Source organism: Arachis ipaensis, chromosome B5, assembly GCF_059453495.1.
Source record: "Arachis ipaensis isolate K30076 ecotype BB chromosome B5, ASM5945349v1, whole genome shotgun sequence".
NCBI classification, from domain to species: Eukaryota; Viridiplantae; Streptophyta; class Magnoliopsida; order Fabales; family Fabaceae; genus Arachis; species Arachis ipaensis.
Genome location: NC_142440.1, coordinates 81,564,129 through 81,576,564, shown reverse-complemented (window position 1 = coordinate 81,576,564; position 12,436 = coordinate 81,564,129). Strand labels below are relative to the sequence as shown.

Genomic DNA, 12,436 nt, shown 5'->3' with positions numbered 1-12,436 from the left:
GTGACAGAGGCCACACACCAGAAATTATAGAAAACACTCCCAGCGATTTCTGAAGCCCTTTTTGGCCCAAATCCAAATCCAGAAGGCATAGATCAGAGGTTATGAAGTGGTGGAATGCATCCATTCAAAGGAGAGTCTCCAATTAGTTAGTATTCATGAATTAGATGTAGTTTTGAGGGAGAGGTTCTCTCCTCTCTTTTAGGATTTAGAATTAGGATTTCTTTTGCTTTCAGGATTATCTCTTTTTATCAGGTTCAACATTCCTTTTTATTTATCTTCTCAATTTAGTTTATGAATTCTTCTATGTTATAGATTACTCTTTGAATTAATGTTATTTGAGGTATATTAGTTTATTATTGCTCTCTTTTATTTATGTTACTGTTGCTTCCAATCTGAAGACATTTTTATTCCAGTAGATTTACTTTTTCCCTTTTGGTCTTGGTTAAGAATTCAGTAACTCAGGAGTTATCAAACTCAACGTGATTGATAATTGTTATCTTTGCTAATTGAATTGAACTTCAATAATCCCAATCTTTCCTTAGGGATTAACTAGGGTTTGAAGATCAAACCAATTAGTCACTTGACCATTCTTTGCTTTGAATAAAGGCTAACTAAGTGGAATTAAGATTCACTCTTCATCATCATTGATAAGGATAACTAGGATAGGACTTCTAATCTCTCATACCTTGCCAAAAGTGTGTTTTACAGTTGTTTATTTATTTTATACTTTTATTTATTTTACCTGCCATTTGAATTACTTGTTCCTCATCTTAAAAACCCCAATTTACAATCTTCATAACCAATAATAAGAACATACTTCCCTGTAGTTCCTTGAGAAGACGAACCGAGGTTTAAATACTTCGGTTATCAATTTTTAAGGGGTTTGTTACTTGTGACAACCAAAACTTTTGTAAGAAAGGCTGATTGCTTGGTTTAGTAACTATACTTGCAACGAGAGTTTACTATAACCTCTAAACCATCAATCTTTCGTCTCTTCACCTACGCATGGAAAATTTCATCTCCATGCTGAACTTGAGATATTATAAGTTCAGCGTGAACTCTTGGCCTATTTGTGCTCTTCTTACGTCGTTCTCCATGCTGAACTTGGAAAATCCAAAATTCAGCGTGGACTTTACTGTGTCTTTTGTCCAGCTATTACGCATACTCCATGTTGAACTTGAAAAATTCTAAGTTCAGCGTGGAGTTCGCAGACTCAACATCTTCTAGAGTGTTCAAAAATTTTTCTAAGTGTCTGGTTCCTGTTTTAAAAATTCTGCATGATCAAAACACAAGTAAAACAAAGAAAAATAGTAAAAATTCAATAAAAATCAAACAAATAATATAATTAACGCAATGGAAAAATAACTAAGGATACAAAATTATCGGGTTGCCTCCCGACAAGCGCTTCTTTATTGTCACTAGCTTGACGATCAGCTCCTCTAAGGAGGAGGATCATAGGGGCTCAGCTCTTCACCCCTCACTGTGAATCTTCTCCCTGTGTCCTCATAAAGTAGTTCAATATGCTCCAAAGAGAAGATTCTTTTTATTGTATAAGTGAACACTGGATTGCTAGTAAACACCACCTTCATTCCTGGGGAGAAGTCTTCAGTGGGAATCTTTTTGTTTCTCCATCCCCTAGGTACTTTCTTCTTTTTGGGAACCTCCACCTTGGTGGATGATGCATTTTTGACACCAAACTTAGGTTTGATATCAGGAGGAATTTTATTGTTTGTCACCAAAGGATGTTTAAGCTGCAATTTCTGTTGTGTATCATCAGGGGGTTCTTGAAGGTTTGGATCAGTAAGCTCAGTCTGCATGCACCTCTCTTCTTCACCTGCTAAATGTATATCTTTGAAGACATGAAAGACTAGTTGCTCATTATGCACTCTGAGCACTAATTCACCCACTTCTACATCAATTAGAGCTCTTCCAGTGGCTAGGAAAGGTCTTCCTAGGATTATAGAGGCATTTTCATGCTCCCCCGTGTCAAGAATCACAAAATCTGCTGGGAGGAAAAACTTACCCACCTTGACCAAGATATTTCCACTAATCCGTATGCAGGCTTTATAGATTTGTCTACCATCTGTAATGCTATCCTTGTGGGTTGTGCCTCTTGGGTTTGCAACTTCTTCATCACAGACAAGGGCATTAAATTGATGCTTGCTTCCAGATCACATAATGCTTTCTCAAAGGTTGTGCTCCCAATGGTGCATGGAATTTTAAAGCTCCCTGGATCCGGCATCTTCCTTGGAAAGTTATTCTGAATGATGGCAATACATTCCATAGTCAGGACCACTGTCTCATCTCCCCTTAAAGGCTTCTTCTTTGACAACAGCTCCTTCATGAACTTGACATAGAGAGGCATTTGCTCCAAAATCTCAGCAAAAGTAATATTGATTTGCAACTTTCTGAAGACTTCCAAGAACTTCGAAAATTGCTTATCCTTGGTCTCCTTTTGAAGTCTCTGAGGATATGGCATTTTAGGCTTGTACTCAGGAGCCTTTGGCAATGTAGGATAAGTGTCAAGAGAGTCTGGGAATGGGTTGTCCGCACGCTTTGGAGGGACGTGCTCCACTCCTTCCTTCTTCTCCTCTGGAGCTTCTTTCTCAACTGGCTCCTCATTAACTTGTGCTTCTGTACTTGCCACTTGTCCACTTATCAAGGTAATAGCCTTGCATTCATCTCTTAGATTTGGAATTGTGTTACTAGGAAGGCTATTACTGGTCCTCTGATCAATTTCATTAACTTTTGTGGCTAATTGACCCATCTGAATCTCCAAGTTCTTGATTGATGCTCTAGTTTCCTGTCTAAAACTTGCTAATATTGCATCTAAATCATTGTTCTGCTGGGGCTGAGAAGTTGCTTGCTAAGATGACTGAAACTGGTGGTTATTAAAATTACTCTGTTGAAAACCACCCTGAGAATTATTATTAAAATTTTGTGCCCTCTAAGGTTGCTCTCTCCACCCAAAATTTGGATGATTTCTCCACCCCTGATTGTACATCTTAGAATGGGGATCATTATTGGGATTTCTAGGAGCACTCCCCATGTAATTGACATGTTCATAAGAAAATTGAGTATAATCATAATTCTCATTTTGTATAAAATTACCTGTCATGTCATAAGGGACCTCTTGAGGTGGATTTTGGGTGTTGACAGCTAAAACTTGCATTTCACTCAACTGTTGAGTAAGTAGATTTATTTGCTGAGACATAAGCTTGTTCTGAGCAAGAAGAGCATTAACAGCTTCTACTTCCAACACGCATCTTTTCTGAGAGGTTTCAGAGTGCAAAGGATTCCTGTTGGAAGAATATAAGTATTGGTTGTTAGCAACCAACTCAATAAGCTCAATAGTCTCCTCTAGTGTCTTCTTCGTGTGCAAAGAACCACCTGCAGAATTATCTAAGCGCATATTGGACATTTCACATAAGCCCTCATAAAAGATATCCAGCTGAGTTCATCTAGAGAACATGTCTGGAGGGCATTGCCTAGTAAGTAGCTTGAATCTATCCCAAGCTTCATAAAGGGTCTCACCATCTTTCTGTCTGAAAGTCTGAACCTCCACCCTTAACTTAGTCAGCTTTTGAGGTGGGAAAAATTTAGTTAGAAATTCAGTGACAACTTTATCCCAAGTATCCAGTCTCTCCTTGGGTTGAGAATCTAACCACAACTTTGCTCTATCCCTCACAGCAAATGGGAAGAGCATGAGTTTATACACCTCAGGATTCACTCCATTGGTCTTCACACTGTCACAAATCTGCAGAAAATCAGAAATAAACTGATTTGGATCTTCCTGAGGGAGTCCATGATATTGACAATTCTGCTGCACAAGAGTAACTAGCTGTGGCTTCAGCTCAAAGTTGTTGGCTGTTATAGGAGGCACCACAATACTTTTTCCTTAAAGATCTGCATTAGGAGCAGTGTAAGAACCAAGCACTCTTCTAGGTTGCTCATTCCCAACTGGATTTGCCACATTGGCATTGACAGCATTATTATGATCCATAGTGGACTCTGCAGCCTTGTAAAGTCTTGCTTGTTGCAAATGCCGCCTCAAAGTCCTTTCTGGTTTTGGATCAAAGTCTAAAAGAGGTTCTTTGTCCATGTTCTTGCTCATAAACAGACATAAGACAAGAAAAAGTGAGATTCTCTACGTCAGAGTGCAGAGAATTCCCGGTGAGGTAACCTGTGTAAAATAATAAAATAAACAACTAACTAATTAAGATAATCAAATTTCAAAAATTATAAATAATATTAAGCTAAAAATTTCAAAATAAATAAATAAATAAAAATTAAACAGGAAAATTAAAATAAAATTAACTAGATAACACCAAACTTAATTTCAGAAATTAAGAAAAAATAAATATATGATGCAATAAATATATATAGGTATATATTTATATATAAATTTTTTTTATTAAAGACAAAAATAAAATAAAACTAATAAAATATAAAAAGATAAAAATTAATGGGAAGAAATAAAATGAAAATAAAAGAAAATAAAAATAAAAAGGAAAAATAAATGAAGAACGAACAAAAGTTTTGAAAACAAAAAAATTAAAATTAAAATTAAATAAAATAAAATAAAAAGAAAGGAAAAGGAATGCGTACAGTGAAAAAAAAAGAAAAAAAAAGGAAAGTAAAATCAAAAGAAATGAAGATAAGGGGGGTTATGAACGAAAAGGAAACAACGTACCGAAAAAAAAGGAAATAGAAAATAAAAATTAATAATATTAAAAAAGTTAAAGAAAAAATTATCTAATCTAAGCAATCAAAGAACGAGTAGTTGTCAATCAGAATCAATCCCCGGCAACGGCGCCAAAAACTTGGTGTGGAATTTCTAACCCACAAACTAGCCGGCAAGTGCACTGGGTCGTACCAAGTAATACCTCAGATGAGTGAGGATCGATCCCACGAGGATTGATGGATCAAGCAACAATGGTTGAGTGATTGGCTTAGTCAGACAAATAGAAAATGGTGTTTGAAGGTTCAAAATCATTAACAGTAATTTCAGAGAATTAAAAGCAGACAGTAAATTGAAGTGAATAATATATAAGAAAACAGTTAAAGCTTCAGAGATATCTATTTTCTGGATTGACTTTTCTTACTAACAATTTTAATCATGCAAGATTCAATTCATGGCAAACTATATATGACTAAGCCCTAATTCCTTAGACCTTCTTAGTCTACTCTAACTTTCATCAACCCCCAATTCCTTGGTAACTTAATTCCAATTAGAGGATGAAGTTCAATTCTAGTTTATGTGCCACATAAACTCTAATTAACCAAATACAAAAGGATTATATGTCACGTATCCCGTTAAGTCTAGATAATTAGAAGTTTAGGAGAAATTATTTTCAAGCTGTTGTTCAAGTAAAGAGCTTTTCCAAGTTATACAATAACTCAATTAGAACAAAGGTCATACTTCCGTTCCACCCAAATTCATAAGATAAAGAACGAAAACAATTCTTGAAATAGAAATCAATACATGAATTAAAATAGAAAAATAATAGTATCAATCCATATGATAGATAGAGCTCCTAACCTTAACAATGGAGGTTTAGTTGCTCATGGTTCAGAGAGAAAATAAGGATTCTGAAAAACAGTAAAGTGCAAAATGAGGTTGAAGAGAGGAGAAGAGCCCGAAGGGCTGATTCTTTTTCCTTTTATATCTAATCCTAATTAATGTAAAATATATTTCCTAAAAACTAAATAATATCTTTTCCTAATTATAAAAATAATAAATGTTTAATAAAAAATAAATTACATTCTCGTGTAGCCTTTGTTGGAGTGAATGGGGACCATTGGATTCATTAAGCTCCACGCTGAACTTTGCTTTTTCCAAGTTCAACGTGGAGAAGGCAGCAAGTCCTTCAGCATGTTCCTTTGAATCCACGCTGAACTTGGCTTTTCCCAAGTTCAGCGTGGAGAAGGCAGCAAGTTCTTCCTTGGAAGTTCTCCAATCCACGCTGAACTTAGCAGGAACCAAGTTCAACGTGGGGGATGCTGAGGTTGCTAGAGAAGAAATGTGCACCATTATATATCGTTGAAAAGCCCTGGAAGTTAAATTTTTAATGCCGCTGGAATCACGTCAATTGGACCTCTGTAGCTCAGGTTATTCCAGTTTGAGTGCAAGGAGGTCATGATTGACAGCATCATTCGCTTTCTCTCTTTTCTGCTACAAAACTCCGTCAAATCCCTCCGGATGCTACCTGAAATAAATAGAATTGTGCACAACTCAAAGTAGCATCCCTAGTGGATAAAAGATATTTAAATCTTGATTAAACTCAACAATTTGAATGAAAATTTACTAGGAAAATATAGAGAAGATGCTCACGCATCACTTACACGTGGATTGGCAAAAACGCAGGGGACGCGTACGTGATGTGTATTTTCGGAAAACGAATTCCAAACACAAAACTCACCGGCAAGTGCACCGGGTCGCATCAAGTAATAATAACTCACGAGAGTGAGGTCGATCCCACAGGGATTGAAGGATTGAGCAATTTTAGTTTAGTGGTTGATTTAGTCAAGCGAATCAAGATTTGGTTGAGTGAATTGTGATTTGCAGAATTTAAATTGCATGAGAAGTAAAGGGAATGGGTAAATTGCATGAAATTAAAGAGAACTGAAATTTAAAGTGCTGAATCTTAAAGAACAAGAAATTAAATGGCAGAAACTTAGAATGCAAGAAATGTAAATTGCAGAATCTTAAAGTGCAAGAAATGTAAATGGCTTGGATTGTAAAGGGAATTGGGAATTGGATTTGCAGAAATTTAACAAGGAAAAGTAAAATTCAACAAGCAGAGGAGTAGAAGATAACTTGGATTGAACCGGATCTAAAAACAGAATTGTAAATGAGCATGAAAAGCATTAAACAGAGGATGTAAAATTGGAATTTAGATCTCAGGACCCAAGAGACTAGATAACCAAGTCTAGAACTCAATGCCTTCCTAGATCCAACAAGAACAATTGCAAAGGAAATGTAAATTGCAAAGAAGGTAGATGAAGAAGCAATTAACCGAAACTGAAATTCAATTAAGCAGAGAATTAAACAAGATCCCAAGGTGAGATTGAAACAGATTTCCTTCAATTCTCCCACCCAAGATCCAAGACAATTGTAATTGAACTTGAAAGCAAGAAAACTAAGAGGAAGGGAATTCAATTCTCCTTCCCCGAGACTTAGAAATTAAAATTCACTCAATACCAAAAGCTCTCCGAAAACTCTCTATGAAAACTAAAAGGAAAGCTCTCCTAAAAACTTAAATCCTATGCTATTTATACACTTTCTTCAAATGGTCTTCAAGCCTTCAATTGGGCCTTTGCTCTTGATGGAATTGGGTTGATAGAGGCCTTGGTTGATTGCTCTTGGAGTTTGGAGAAGAACCGAATTGAACCGGGTTTGGAATCATGAAAGCTTGAGTAAAAGTTTGAGTAAAAGTTTGAGGCAAACTTTTAATCAAACTTTTCACATCAGCCACCCTCTTTTGCTGATACCAACATTGGGGCAAAAGTTTGGGGTCAAACTTTTGCTCCAACGTTGGCCTCCCCTTGCACACTCATGGCGCCAACGTTTGCCAAAAAGTTAGAGGCAAACGTTGGCGCAAACTTTTGCTCTCCAGGGTGTGTTGTTCATGCGCCAACGTTTGCCAAAAAGTTTGAGGCAAACGTTGGCGCAAACTTTTGCTCTCCAGGGTGTTGATTTGTGATGCCAAAAGTTTGCCAAAAAGTTTGAGGCAAACTTTTGGTCCAGCTTTTTGCCCAAAAGTTTGCACAAAAGTTTGAGGCAAACTTTTGGTCTAGCTTTTTGCTCCCTGGTTCATTTTCACTTATTCCAAAAGTTTGAGCTAAAGTTTGAGGCAAACTTTTGCTCAAACTTTTTGTCCTCTCTTCCTCCTAGCCATTCCTTCTTGCTTCAACCTTTCTCCAAGCTTTCTTCACCTATCATTAATCAACCAAACACATCAAAGCTATGCTCAAAATCATGAGATATTCATTCTTTCATAATATTTGATAATTATTGCATAAAACCTCATGAAATAGCATGAATTCATACATGGTTGATTAAATCAAAGGAAGCATGAAAATCTACCAAATTGGCTTGCTTATGGCTCAAGAAAGTGCATAATTTAATTGAAAACAAAAGAAAAAGGCTAGTGAAACTAGGCTAAGATGACTTGTCATCACAACACCAAACTTAAAGCTTGCTTGTCCCCAAGCAAGGAAACTAATTATGCTCAGAGGTTCTTTCAATTAAGACGGATTGAAGAACAACTTGTCAGGTCCTGTGAGTGAAGTGATCAAGTAACAGTGGGGTAAACTCCAAATTATATGCTCATACAAGGGCTTCAGTGCTCACTAGTCCTCACATATTGGGAGTCTTAGGTCTTAGGATTTTCATCCAAATGGTATCATGGAGATCTCTTTATATGTAGTCACCTTGAAGCAGCTTATAGTTTCTGTGCTTTGGCCTCGACTCTAAGTGTCATGTCTCAAAGCGGCTCTTTAGATAAGCTTTCAATCAATACTCCTAAACCAGTTGGTTTTAAGGTATTAGGTGTTAAAGCACCCCTAAGGATTTACTTGCTCAAGCCTCTTTCTTTGACACAACTCAACCACAAGCATTTACTAGGCTAACAACTCTTTGAGTTTTGTTTCTTCTTTCTTTTTCTGCCTAGTAATTGATGCTCAGAGCCTTGGGCCATGTTCTTTTTGCTTTTGTATTTTCTTTATTTTCTTTTGTTTTGTTTGCTGCTTCTTGGATCAATAGATTTTTGAGAATCTCCACAATACTTCTTTGAACTTCATGTCCTGCCTATGAGCTCCCATGCAAGTTTTCACAAGCATGCAACCTCAATACATAATCATACAACTAGAACCACCACTTCTCCTAATCTTTTGCTTGCCTCAAAATTGTTTGATTCCTCAATCCTTCTTTTCAAAGAACTTTCATGTGATGCATTTTTTTGAAATATTGAGTGCAAACAAGTTTTGGAGAGTATAGTGTTGTAAATGATCAAGCATCTTGCTTATTGAATTACAGAAAAACTTTGCTATGCAGGCAGGCAGGGGTATTATGTAACTTTCAATTTAGCAGCATCTGATACAAAATAATCACTGAACAATACAACCTTTTGGAGTTCGCTTGCTTTCTTCTTCCTCATCATCATTGCCGCTCTTTACATTCCTCTCTCTTCCTTTTGATAGATGATGCTAAATCTTTCCAAAAGTTTGTATGGTACCCTGCAGTGATATTGAAAGTTGCTTGTTCCCCAAGCACTTGGAGACAATGGTTAGTCTGCATGATTTATTTGTAGGCCTTTGAACTTACTTTGGTGTGGGAACACCAAACTTAGTACCTTGCCAATGGTTTTCATGCATCAAATTAACCATGTGTGATAATTTTTTTCTCTTTTTTTTTTCTTTTTCAAAAGCCATGGAACTGAAAACTAGGAAACAGCAGAATAGTTAACTAGTTCATCCAACATGCTTGAAGCCAGCATTATGCAGAAAGTGAGAATGTGTTTTATGATGGGATTTTGGTGGAACACCAAACTTAGAATCCTTCATTCTCCCTTAGATTGTTTTGGTGTGCAACACCAAACTTAGCTTCTTGCAATATAGATAAAACTAATTAACCTTTTTATTGAAATAGATATGAAAAGATAGTTACCTCCGGTTGGGTTGCCTCCCAACAAGCGCTCTTTTATTGTCACTAGCTTGACATCCTTCATTCTGTGCTCATGGAAGTTGAGGCTTCTGTTGCCTCAGGTTTCCTCCTCTTGCTATGGGCTTCCTTCCCTCTGTTTCTCTTTCCATAGCCTTCTTACTTTCCTCCATGACTCCCTTCTCTTTCAACCCAGCATCCTTTTCATGGCTCTTTGGGTTCAGAGTCCCCTTCTTCTCACCCAATTCAGCAAGGTTTTGAACCAGTTGTTCCATCTGCCTTTCAAGTCTTCTGAGTGAGGCCTCTTGGTTCTTGCTTATCATCTCTTGATGTTTCTTTATTTCTTCCTGCTCTATTGCCATCATTTCTTGAATTTTCATGAACCTCTCCATCAGCATTTCTAGAATATAGATTCTTTGAAAGGTTGGAAGTGGTTGTGGCTGTGTCAATTGTGGTGGTCGATGAAGGTCATTTTGGGCGAATGGTGAGGTAGGACGGGGTTGGAAGTGTGTGTGCTTGTTGTTGTGGGGGTGTGTTTTATGTTGATTTTTGAAGCTGGGATTGTTGCAGTTGAAGTCCCTTGGTCTTTGGTTTTGGTTCTCAACCCCCCTCCCATTAGAATGAGTTCTCCAAGGTGGATTGTACACATCATTCTGAGGCCTGTGTTGGAGCACGCTAGAGTGATTGCTTGGAGATTATAGTTGCTCATAACTTTATTGGTTATGGTTAATAACCCCAAAACTGTGTTCAACTTGATTACACCCATATGAGCTTTGAGTCAGGTTGTATGTATGTACTACAGCATGTCTCAACTCAGTGATTTTTTTGGCCATCATGTCTAGTTGTTGTAGAGTCTACTGATGCATCTGCTTGTTTTGGCTTATGACTGCACGAGCACCTTCAATTTCTTTCTCTTATGTGAATGGATGCACTTCTGCCTCTGGCTTAACAACTCTCTGTGATGGGTTCAACTTGACTAGGAGTTCACTCATCAGTTCTTCCCATCCGATAATGCTTCCTTGTGGAAAAGCTTCAAACCATTGGGCAACATCATTCATGGCTATGGATAGTTGCTTCGAACTATGGGTTACATTATCATCCAAGGTGGGGATATTACTCTCATGATTGCTAGAATTTGTTGAGTTCCCCTCCATGATCTGCACAGTCACAAACAATTCAAGTGATGATTGAATATTTTCAAGCTCAGAATGTGATTCAGAAGGTTAGCTGGCACAAAGTATCAAACAGTTGATGGACTTGGGAGATTAGTGGCAGAAATTGCTTCTCTTGTGTAAGCAAGAGCATTGCATAGAGCCAGAAATTTCCAGGAAAACTTCACTTTGTTGCTAAAGCGAAGTTTCAATTATCTCAGGCAAAAATTCAAACAGTTAGTGGGTTAATTGAAAATTAAAGGACAGAAAAGAAAAAGTGCTTGATCTAGATCTCCACTTCACTTAATCATTGTCAATCTAATCAATCCCCGGCAACGGCGCCAAAAACTTGATGGGATATTTTTGTGGAAAAACGAATTTCTCCAAAACACCCAAAACTAACCGGCAAGTGCACCGGGTCGCATCAAGTAATAATAACTCACGAGAGTGAGGTCGATCCCACGGGGATTGAAGGATTGAGCAATTTTAGTTTAGTGGTTGATTTAGTCAAGCGAATCAAGATTTGGTTGAGTGAATTGTGATTTGCAGAATTTAAATTGCATGAGAAGTAAAGGGAATGGGTAAATTGCATGAAATTAAAGAGAACTGAAATTTAAAGTGCTGAATCTTAAAGAACAAGAAATTAAATGGCAGAAACTTAGAACGCAAGAAATGTAAATTGCAGAATCTTAAAGTGCAAGAAATGTAAATGGCTTGGATTGTAAAGGGAATTGGGAATTGGATTTGCAGAAATTTAACAAGGAAAAGTAAAATTCAACAAGCAGAGGAGTAGAAGATAACTTGGATTGAACCGGATCTAAAAACAGAATTGTAAATGAGCATGAAAAGCATTAAACAGAGGATGTAAAATTGGAATTTAGATCTCAGGACCCAAGAGACTAGATAACCAAGTCTAGATCTCAATGCCTTCCTAGATCCAACAAGAACAATTGCAAAGGAAATGTAAATTGCAAGGAAGGTAGATGAAGAAGCAATTAACCGAAACTGAAATTCAATTAAGCAGAGAATTAAACAAGATCCCAAGGTGAGATTGAAACAGATTTCCTTCAATTCTCCCACCCAAGATCCAAGACAATTGTAATTGAACTTGAAAGCAAGAAAACTAAGAGGAAGGGAATTCAATTCTCCTTCCCCGAGACTTAGAAATTAAAATTCACTCAATACCAAAAGCTCTCCGAAAACTCTCTATGAAAACTAAAAGGAAAGCTCTCCTAAAAACTTAAATCCTATGCTATTTATACACTTTCTTCAAATGGTCTTCAAGCCTTCAATTGGGCCTTTGCTCTTGATGGAATTGGGTTGATAGAGGCCTTGGTTGATTGCTCTTGGAGTTTGGAGAAGAACCGAATTGAACCGGGTTTGGAATCATGAAAGCTTGAGTAAAAGTTTGAGTAAAAGTTTGAGGCAAACTTTTAATCAAACTTTTCACATCAGCCACCCTCTTTTGCTGATACCAACATTGGGGCAAAAGTTTGGGGTCAAACTTTTGCTCCAACGTTGGCCTCCCCTTGCACACTCATGGCGCCAACGTTTGCCAAAAAGTTAGAGGCAAACGTTGGCGCAAACTTTTGCTCTCCAGGGTGTGTTGTTCATGCGCCAA

At 37.2% G+C, this 12,436-nt stretch overlaps 1 non-coding gene across 1 annotated transcript; it reads left to right on the top strand.

Annotated features, from left to right (window-relative positions):
• The first annotated feature begins 3,470 nt into the window (after positions 1-3,470).
• On the top strand, positions 3,471-3,574 carry LOC148564766 (small nucleolar RNA R71). The gene has a single exon (XR_015883967.1). It is a non-coding gene; the product is annotated as a small nucleolar RNA R71 (small nucleolar RNA).
• The last annotated feature ends 8,862 nt before the right edge of the window (positions 3,575-12,436 follow it).